At 41.0% G+C, this 9973-nt stretch overlaps 1 protein-coding gene across 28 annotated transcripts in view; it reads right to left on the bottom strand.

The window, feature by feature from the left end:
• KDM4C (lysine demethylase 4C) overlaps positions 1-9973 on the bottom strand; it is a 437490-nt gene that overhangs the window by 285147 nt on the left and 142370 nt on the right. The gene's annotated exons all lie outside the window — the stretch shown is intronic.

Raw genomic sequence — 9973 nt, 5'->3', positions numbered from 1 at the left:
GCACACAGAGTACAGACCTGTGGAGATGAACATTCTTTTGCTACTAACCATCTTCCTCACCCATATATCGCACATAGTGCCATGAGCACAGAGAGAACGGACAGGACCATTCTGATGCAAATAATTTTGAACAATAAAACCGAGGCCTCACTGGCTCAGCATCTCTACATTGATGGGTTGATGTCAAGTCACGGGCCTCTCTAAATTATTGGCTAAGTACCACCAGCTTGCACTAATCATGTCAGAACAGAGGCCTCCTTGAAGTACCTGGCTCAGCATTTCTATCTGGCTGGACTGATGGCAAGCTACACGGGATGAAATCCTGGCCTCACTTGAAGTCAATGGCAAAATTCCCATTGACTTCAGTGGGACCAGATTTTACCCAAACCCTTTGAGACAACTGCCTCAACAATTCTGTCTTGCTGGGATGATGCCTAGCCACAGGCTTCTGTAAGGTCATTTATTCAGCATCTGTAGCTTGCTGTGCTAATGCCACGACATCTATCTGTCAAGTTAGTAGCTCAATTCCCTTCAGCAGCCCTTCGTTCTACAGAGGTTCTCCCTTCCACAGTAGTCCATAAATGTAACCAACCCCACTTTACCCTATACCCTCTTCCCACCCCCAAAACAGACCCAGGAGTCTACCCTCGGTCTACCTACCTATATCTGTACATAGATATATGTATTTAGTTTTTCTTAATCTCTTATAATAGTTTACCTAGCTAATAATACAACTACAAAAGAAAAACAAGCTATAATCGTATATAAACTCTAAAAGGTCCAAAGATTATGTAATACAAATGTTACTTGGTGAGTTTGAAAAATTCATTGTATTATGTCATTCTGGAATGGTTTTCTGCATGCTATAGTACTATGGCTATAGTATTATGAGGTGGCCTAGTATTAGCCAGAGAAACTCTTACGAGGGCAACCAAGTCCAAGGCTGAATTCCAGCCTTCAACCCTGCCCTGGAAGACAATGACTAAGAGTTCTAGAGCTCTAGCACACTCAGTCCCTGGGAGAGACAGGGAAAGATTTCTAAGTGCAATGTACAGCGGAGTCGCATCTTACACAGGGGTTAGGTTCTAAAGTCAGTGTGTAAGGTGAAAATCGTGTATAGTTAAAATTACCCTTGAAAATCCCTTAAATCGCCCATAAAGTACAGTATACTGTACTTGGTTTTGTGTATACAACCCTGTACGGTAATATGTATACAGTAATGTACAGTATCTAATAAAGAGTACATATGCAAAATATAATTTTACAGTACTGTATTTTTAATTACGGGGGTAAATATAGGGGGCCATCAGGGCTTGATGTCAATCCAGGAGACGGAGGTGACGGAGAGTTTGGGTGACAGAGAGCGAGTCGTAGACTAAATGGTTGGCTCTGGTTCAGCTCGAGAAGCTGATTGCATAGGCTCATCTGCTGCTGGTTGTTTTTCCTTGAAAAACATGGTGATCAGCAACTGTAGCTGTTGTCTCTTGAGCTGCTCAAACATTTCTTGATACGGTCTCAAATCGTCCGTAATACTACGTGTGATTTTGAGGCTTCGTTCCATAGACTGATCGTATTCAGAAATTAAATCATTCAAGTGTTTCACTGCTTGGAACACTTCAGCAAATTTATGAAGATTCCAATTTGCTGGTTCTTCCTGTTTGTCGTCATCATCTTCATCCCGTGTAGATGATTTTATTAGTTCCTCTCACTCTTCGTTAGTCAATGTTTCTCTGTGGCTCTCAATTAATTCTTCAATTTCTTCCTCAAGGATGTCAACAAAGCCGCCACCACCCACTTGCCTAGCCACCTGAACAATGTGTTTCACTTCTTTGTCAATGGTCAGGAAACCCTTAAAATCATTCACACATTCTTTCCATAGGTGTCGCCAACATGCATTGACTGTTTCAGACTTGATTGCATCCATTGCCTGTTTAATACAAGTAATGCAATCGGCAATGTTGAAGCACTTCCAACACTCCATCACATTAAGATTGGGATCAGCATCCATAGCGCTACATATCCGTGAGAACGTAAGCCTCGTGTAGGTGGCCTTGAAACAGCGAATCATGCCTTGGTCGAGAGGTTGGAGGTGGTATGGGGGGGGGGGAAAAAGATGACTTCAACGTCGTTATGTGCAAACTGGAGTGCCACAGGGTGGCCAGGAGCATTATCTATGATCAGTAACACTTTAAAGTCAAGTCCTCTCTCTTCGAGGTACCGCTTGATCTCCGGAATGAAACACTTGTGGAACCAATCCAGAAATAATGCTGCTGTCACCCAAGCCTTTTTATTTGATTGCCAGAACGCAGGCAGGAGATTTTTGTTCTTGCCTTTTAGAGCATGAGGATTTGCAGCTCTGTAGAGCAAGCCCGGTTTTATTAAATGCCCAGCCACATTGCCACAAAACAACACAGTCACACGGTCTTTAGCTGCTTTGAAGCCACGGGCTTGTCTTTCTGATTTCAAAGTGTAAGTGTAGTTGGGCATTTTTTTCCAGGAGAGCCCAGTCTCGTCAGCATTAAAAACTTGTTCCAGAAGATAGCCCTTTTCTTCTATGATTTTCTTTAATTGTTCGGGGTAGGCTTTTGCTGCCTCTTCATTGGCAGATGCAGCTTCACCAGTAGTCTGCACATTTTTGAGGTTGAAGCGGTTCCTAAAACTGTTAAGCCAACCTTGGCTGGCTTCGAATTCCTTCTCATCAGAAGGCTGTCCCTCTTCGGCGGGAGGTTTGAACAGCGCGTAGACGCTAAGAGCCTTTTCTCACAGCGTGTTGCCATCGATAGGCACACGTTTACAGTTCACTTCTTCCAGCCATAAGTTTAATGCCTCTTCAGTCTTTACTAAAGTCTTATCATGCACCTGGCTTGTCACCTTAGCAGTTACTGGAGCACTTGATGCCACGGGTTCACGAATTTCTCTCTCCTGAATCTTGATGGCACAGATACTAGATTCATTGAGGCCATATTTACGCACCACGTTGGAGACTGACATACCGTCTCTCAATAAGTCCAATACAGCCAGTTTTTCCTCCAGCATTGGAACAGATCGCTGTTTCTTCGGTTGAGCATCAGATGAAGTAGTTGGTTTGCGTTTAGGGGCTATATGGTACGAAAAATATGTACAGTATCTTTAAACACAAGAATCACACTTAGCGCAGCGAGATGCTCACACTGTGAGAGGCACACGGGAACTGAGACCGACTGAGGGAACAGCAGATTCATGTCTCCCATCTCATGCTCACTCCAGTGGAGTGGAATGGTGGGCGGAATCGCCTGCGCTATTTACAGGTATCTTGTTATTTTTCTTTTTTTTTTTGGCCGAGCGTGTATAGTTGAATTTGCATAAGTTAAATGATGTTATGATGTGACTCACCTGTAATGCTAATCACTGGAGCCATTTTGGAAGCAAGTGCTGCTAGCCTGTAGAGCAGTGGTGGGCGTCCACCACTACTATAGAGGCAGTCATACCCAGGATGACCCCTGCAGCATGAGGGGCCTAGCTGGGCAGCGGGCTGCTCCAAAGATCCTTCCAGTGAGATGGAAACTATATTGAGTTGTTTGTAAAGAATGTTATTTTATTTACCCTTCATCCTACCCCTCCCAAAGAAAAATAAAATTATGGTCTGATTTTGGTTTTAATAAGTATACATAAAATGCTAATTTAATTAACATGAATTTTCTCCACAGTCATTTTCTGAATAGCTCTGGAAGGTAAAACAAAATTATCAAATCCTAATTAAATATAAAAACCCAACTGAACTGCAGCAGTATAATCAATACAAATTACATTATTTAAATATGGCAAGATTTAATGAAAGATTTCACATTACATTTGTTTTCGGTGAATTCAAAGCTTTCCAAATTCAAAATGTTTTGTAACAAATTTTATGAGCAGCACAGCTGTGAAATATAATTTCATATTATTCCAAATGAGCAATTATATGTTAGCTATATTATCTTTATAGAACAAAGAATAGCTTCTGTTGCATGTAGGAGTCCAGTTACAACACAAGCAAAAATCAAGTGAAGTTTGGTCTAAGTGCTGGTTCTGTACAAATGCATCAGCTTATCTATAGCACATCTCATTATTGTGTGCCATGCTGTTCAAAGTGACTGAATGGCTCTACTGAAGATATTACTTCTCTCCACTTGCAGAGACAAGCTCTTTTGGGGTGTACATGACAGAAAAATATATCTCACGGAAAACACCGACTTGCCTACAAAAATATATCTGGCACTTTCCTTGAACACTTAAATGTACTGTTCAAGGGCCACAGATTTTAGAAGAAGTGCATTTCAGTTAGTTATCAGCAAACTAATGCTTAGGATATTAAAAAAAAACTGTCTGAACCTGAAGCATTCATAGGTCCCTATGAATTCAGTAGCAATTGTGAATGCTCAGTATCTTTGAAAAAGCAGGGCTCAGCTTAAGATCTGGGTTTGGTTAAGCTTGGATGCTTATCAAAATATGTTTTCTCTAAAGTATCTTGAAAAAACAGACTCTCACATTAGAATATTAGGATTTTGTTTTGGCCAGGTCAGAAAGGCTGCAGGAATAGATTCTCTCATGGTATTTCTGCTTCTTGTCCCAGCTGATCCAGGAAACCCAGAGGCATGTGATTAAACAAAATATGGTCCACCAACCTTGAAAAAATGTGGGCTAGTTCCAACTTTATGTTAACTAATAAATCCACCCAGACTTGGTAAATCTGAATATTTCCCCCAACATTGCAAATACACTTCCCTCATTTGTCCCAGTTGCTGTGGAACTTAGGGTACATAATTTCTTTTAACATTTCTGTATGACCCGTTCCTAATTGCTTTCAGACAAGAACACAGAAATAGCTATTACTTCTCTGTAATGAAGAAATAATGCCAATTAGAGGATAGTGGATGTAATTCACCTGGACACATGTGATGCATAGAAGAATAAATAAGCAGTAAAACCAGCAGATCATTCTCCAAGTTGCCCTTTGTTAATAGCATCCGTACACAGAACTCAAACACCAGAATGATCATGGGCTACCCCGGGACAGAAACCCACTCTAAACAAGCTGCCAAGCATAACTAGATTGCCTAGACACTGCTGGGAATAAGATGCAGGCACAATTAGCATGATTATAGTGAACACCACAATTTTGTTTATGTTTTACAGAATATATACTGTGAAGAAAAAATAGGATTAATAAGCATTCAATTTGTTAATCAACTGGCCTAGAACAGCATAACTTAATGGCACCCATGGCACCACAAACAGGAGAGGCTACCATTACAGCCAACCCCTTAACCATATCATGGAATTATGACTGATGCCATAATCTTTACCACCCACCTTTCTCCTGTATGATAGTTGAGGGCTATTTAAGGGATGGGCCAGTATACAATGGACTTTGAAGCCCTCCATCCTTGTGCCCAACCAACCACAAATGCAATCAAAATCTAGTCCCCAAAGATATCCTCAGGATTAAGAAATAGCTTCCGCAACTACCTTGACCACACTGGCCACCCACCACACAACATGCAAAACGCATTAAACTCCCAACCAGTACTACAAAATGCTTTGCAGAAAGCAAAAAAAAACAAAACCAAAAACACAACTGCTTGACCAATCTTCGGTAGGAGAAAATTCCTTCCCAACCCAATAGGTGACCTGCTTAGATACAAAACAAAACAGCAGCCCTCATAACATGCAACAGCCCCAAATAAATTGACCACATGACAATTAGGGTAAGGATGGGACACGGGTAAACCATGACAACATCCAGCAGCAGCTTCCTATATGAACTCCCAGGGGCCAGAGTTATAGGACCTATCAGTCGCTAGGCAGACCACAAACATACTTGTCATGGCCATCCAAAGGGGAAAGGAGGAAAAAGGGGAGAACCTGCCTGAAACAGTATGTAATGCCACAGTACAGAAGAGCCCCAGAATACCAGTTTTTTTCTGCTCCAGGCACAGGACCCATTGTGGTAATATAGGCAACATCCCTTAAAAAGCTCTCTAGTATATAAACCAACACTATTTTGAGAAACTGTACCCTTTGAATGTCTCAAATATATATCGCAAAAGAAGCATTTTTACACTGTGTCAGATATCACCAATGTTTATACTGTAGGTAAAAGTTGGTTGACTTATTTTATTTTTCAATAAAATCAGAGCAAGGGAAGGTCAACTCACAACATGGTGAATCTGCAAAACAATAAGGTTCCCAGAGAATCAGCAGGATCCCTAACATAACATACAAATCATGCTAGTTTCAGCATGAATACTTATGACCAGATTCTAATGTACACCAGTGGAAAAAATTCTGAAATGTCTGAAATATGCACTTTGACTATTTTGAACGGTTTATCAGATTGAAAAATGAGACACTAGTTGACCTTTAAAAGAAATCATCTACATGTGCCACACTACTGATCGCTTTCTGTTCAGAAGTTTGCAAATTTGGCTCCCTGCTGCAACATATGGTGTAGTGGTATCTTTCTTTGCAGAAACCCAAGTGTTACAGTATGTATTGTTAGAGATAAGCAACAACTCCTTAGAATCCTCCTCTCAGCAATCTGGCCAGAAGGAACTGCAGAATGTTGTAAATTAGCTTCCCTCTTTTTATTCTTGCAGCCTCTGTTTTTGCTGGAGTTAAGACTGAATGAATGTGAGGGATCCGAGGAAATATGTAAAGCAATCCATCTGCCCATCCTGCTGTTAGCTCTTTCACTGTTACAACTATAGCTGCTTCTGCCAGGAACCTCAATGTATGGGTTAGGGTTTTCTCAAGATTTTAAAATCAATTTAGTGCTAAGACTTCTCCATTTCTGAATATAAAATTGGCCTCTCCCTGACATATATGCCAGTAATGTGAATTGTAGTAATAGGTCCTAAGCAGGAAAACTGGTGTAGAACATCCATAAACAAAAATTTCCTTACAAGATACCATATCATATTTTATCTGCTTTGCAGAATGCTCTGGATTTAGAGCTGTGAATCTGCCCTGCTTTCAAAATGCTGTCAAGATTTCACTTATCGCTCATTACAGATATTTATGCAAGATTACTATTGATGAATGGCTCAGTCTTCCTTCTCCTCGTTCCCTTCCTCTGTGTGTACGTCTACTCCTAACCATTGTTATAGTCACATACAGCACTTAATTTTCATTAAGCAGATTATGGAAAATTTTGGTGACAAATGGCAAGATATCGTTGGATTTTCACGCTAAACATTTCCACCAAAGACACAGATATGCAATTACTTTCCTTTAGAGAAATTTTATTGTTTTGAGAATATAAAGATCTAGAAAAGCGTAACAAGTACAATCATTATGTCAACCAAAATGTTGTTGGTATTTACAAATAAGCTAAATGGTAATGATCTTATATTAACACAGGGGATTGCATCTAGAAAGCTCCCAAATAAAATGACAAGCTTTAAAGAATTGCAGGTACAAATTACATACAGTACACATCCAATTTTCCAAAAGGCTTGCATTTAAAAGCTCTAGGAAAGAGGCCCTGTGGTCTGCACTCAGAAACCCCCAATTCCTGGGTGCAGACTTCAGAATCTGCAGAGTTGGTTTCCTGACTGTAGAGGACATAAGCTGGCTTGTCCAAAGCCAGACAGTATTGTCTTTTCACTGTGCTCTGGGTTCCCCAAGGCCAAAGAACTGCCTCCACAGTGCTAAAAAAGGTTTGCAGAACAAAGAGCTTTAACAGAGCTATACTCCAGCTAAAATGGCATTCTAGATGCTGACCAACACCCGTAGAGGCTGCACTTCAGACTTTGGGAAACCAGAACATGATGAAGAGAGGATGCCAATTATCAATAGAGAGGCTCAGAGCAACCCAGTTCTCAAATGAATGCCAATTAAATGGGTCTGAATCTGGTAATCAAGAAGCTTTGTATGCTTGCATCAGCTCTCATCAAAGCTAGCTGGGGATAGGACCAGAGCAGTGACACAGAATAATCTGGACAACCCAAGAGCTGGAAATCAGAAAATAAACTGAAATGAAGGTATGATTTGTTCCAAACCTGAAAAGCACACAAATCTGATCCCAGTGAATTCTCCCTGAGCCTATATACATACATTCAAGCAACATTGCTAGCAGCATTGCAACCTGAAAAGCAGGAGAAATTTCCAGGAAAATACCTGGAGGGTGGGGGACAGCACATACAACTCTCCCAGTCTAATCATAGGGCATAATGTGAGACCCAAATAAATCCACCTTGCAACTGGAAAGTTTGATACATTTCTGATTTTATATACAAAGGGCCCAATCCTGCAATCCTTATTCAGGTAAGGAATCTATTACAATCAAAGGGTCTACTGGGATGAGACCTAGTCACCTCAATAACAGATACAAGCTACGGCCCTATGTGATTGATAATTGTTATTAGCAATAAAACATAAATGTATAGCTATTTATTTACTTGATTGCAATTACCTACCATTTGATCATGCCAAATTTAGATCTTCACTAAAAACAGGAGAGGTTAGACCAGCGGTTCTCAAACTGTGGGTCACGACCCCATCTTAATGGGGTCACCAGGGCTCGCGTTAGACTTGCTGGTGCCCAGGGCTGAAGCTGAAGCCTGAGCCCCACCACCCAGAGCTGAAGCCCTTGGGTTTTGGCTTTGGCCCCTGAGCATGGGGTGGCGGGGCTTCGGTTTTGTCCCCACCCCACCCAGGGCAGCAGAGCTTGGATGGGCTCAGATTTCAGTCCCTCTCCTGGGGTCATGTAGTAATTTTTGTTGTCAGAAGGGGGTCGTGGTGCAACGAAGTTTGAGAACCACAGGGTTAGAGTAACACAACTGGCAATTGTGTTCCTTCTCTCTCTCCTTCCAAGCCTAATGGAAAACTATAAAGTATTTGTTGTTATTTAAAATACGCTTCAATAATACCTCAAAATATTTCCTCTCCAACTCTCCACCGAAGTGCTGCCAGCAGATTTTAAAAGTTATAAGTCTAAGAAATCACATTCTGCTTCTGTACTATTTCTCATTCCCAGCTGCAAAATTGAAAGTCCTGGTTTCTACAGTGAGTATCAGTATAAAATAAAAACCCAATAAAAAGACAATATTTGCCTTTCCTCTTCCAGTAACAGTTTCTTAGCTATGACACCCCCACACACACACCATTTTAAGCTGTATTTAATGTTTTTGTCGTTGTCTACAAGATATAATAAACATAGCTAAAATAAAATTTCAAGAATATATATTAGAAATAGAAGGCCACAACCTGCTTCCACTGAAGATTAGGAGGCACACACAAAGACCACATTGGAATAAATTTGACACCACTGTAACAGAACAGAATTTCACCCAATTCATAAGAAAAATTACTCCAAGATAACAAAAAATATTCCTCCCCTTAATGCCCTACAAACTTTATACGTTGTTTCTTTACCTTTGACTTATTTTCTCCCTGCACTACCTACCGATATCTCACTCCCACCCCCAACACATATTTGCACTTAGTATTATTGTTTATTAAGGATTCTCATATGGGAAGCTACTTTTTCCTCTACAAATCTTAAAAATGCTCCCTGTATATTTTCAAAAATAAATTAATATTTTTCCAAAGTCCTCTATCCATATCTTTCACCTCATGCTGTCATTACTGTTCTTGTACTAAAGTCCTTCATAGCTGAACTGTTCTTGTCCTTTGGTAATGAGAAGATATCCAAAAAGGATCTCCCTTCAATTGCTATTCCATGGAACTCCACATTTTAGACACATCTTGTAACATACATGCAGCTTAGGGTGACCACCTTTTCAAATGCAAAAACCGGACACATGCAGGAGCACAGCCCCCCTCCATGATCTCTCCCTCCAGAAGCCCTGTCCCCTGACCAGGCCAGAAGCCAGAGCCAGGCATCAATAAGTGCTGCCCAGGGAGCCTGGGCCGCTGTGGGGAACCCCAGACCCCCTACCTGCCTTGGGCAGGGGGCCAAGGTGCCCTAGTGCAGCCCCCAGCCTGTTTC

This window comes from Lepidochelys kempii, chromosome 5, assembly GCF_965140285.1.
Source record: "Lepidochelys kempii isolate rLepKem1 chromosome 5, rLepKem1.hap1, whole genome shotgun sequence".
In the NCBI taxonomy this organism is placed as follows: Eukaryota; Metazoa; Chordata; order Testudines; family Cheloniidae; genus Lepidochelys; species Lepidochelys kempii.
This window is presented reverse-complemented; position numbering and strand designations above follow the sequence as displayed.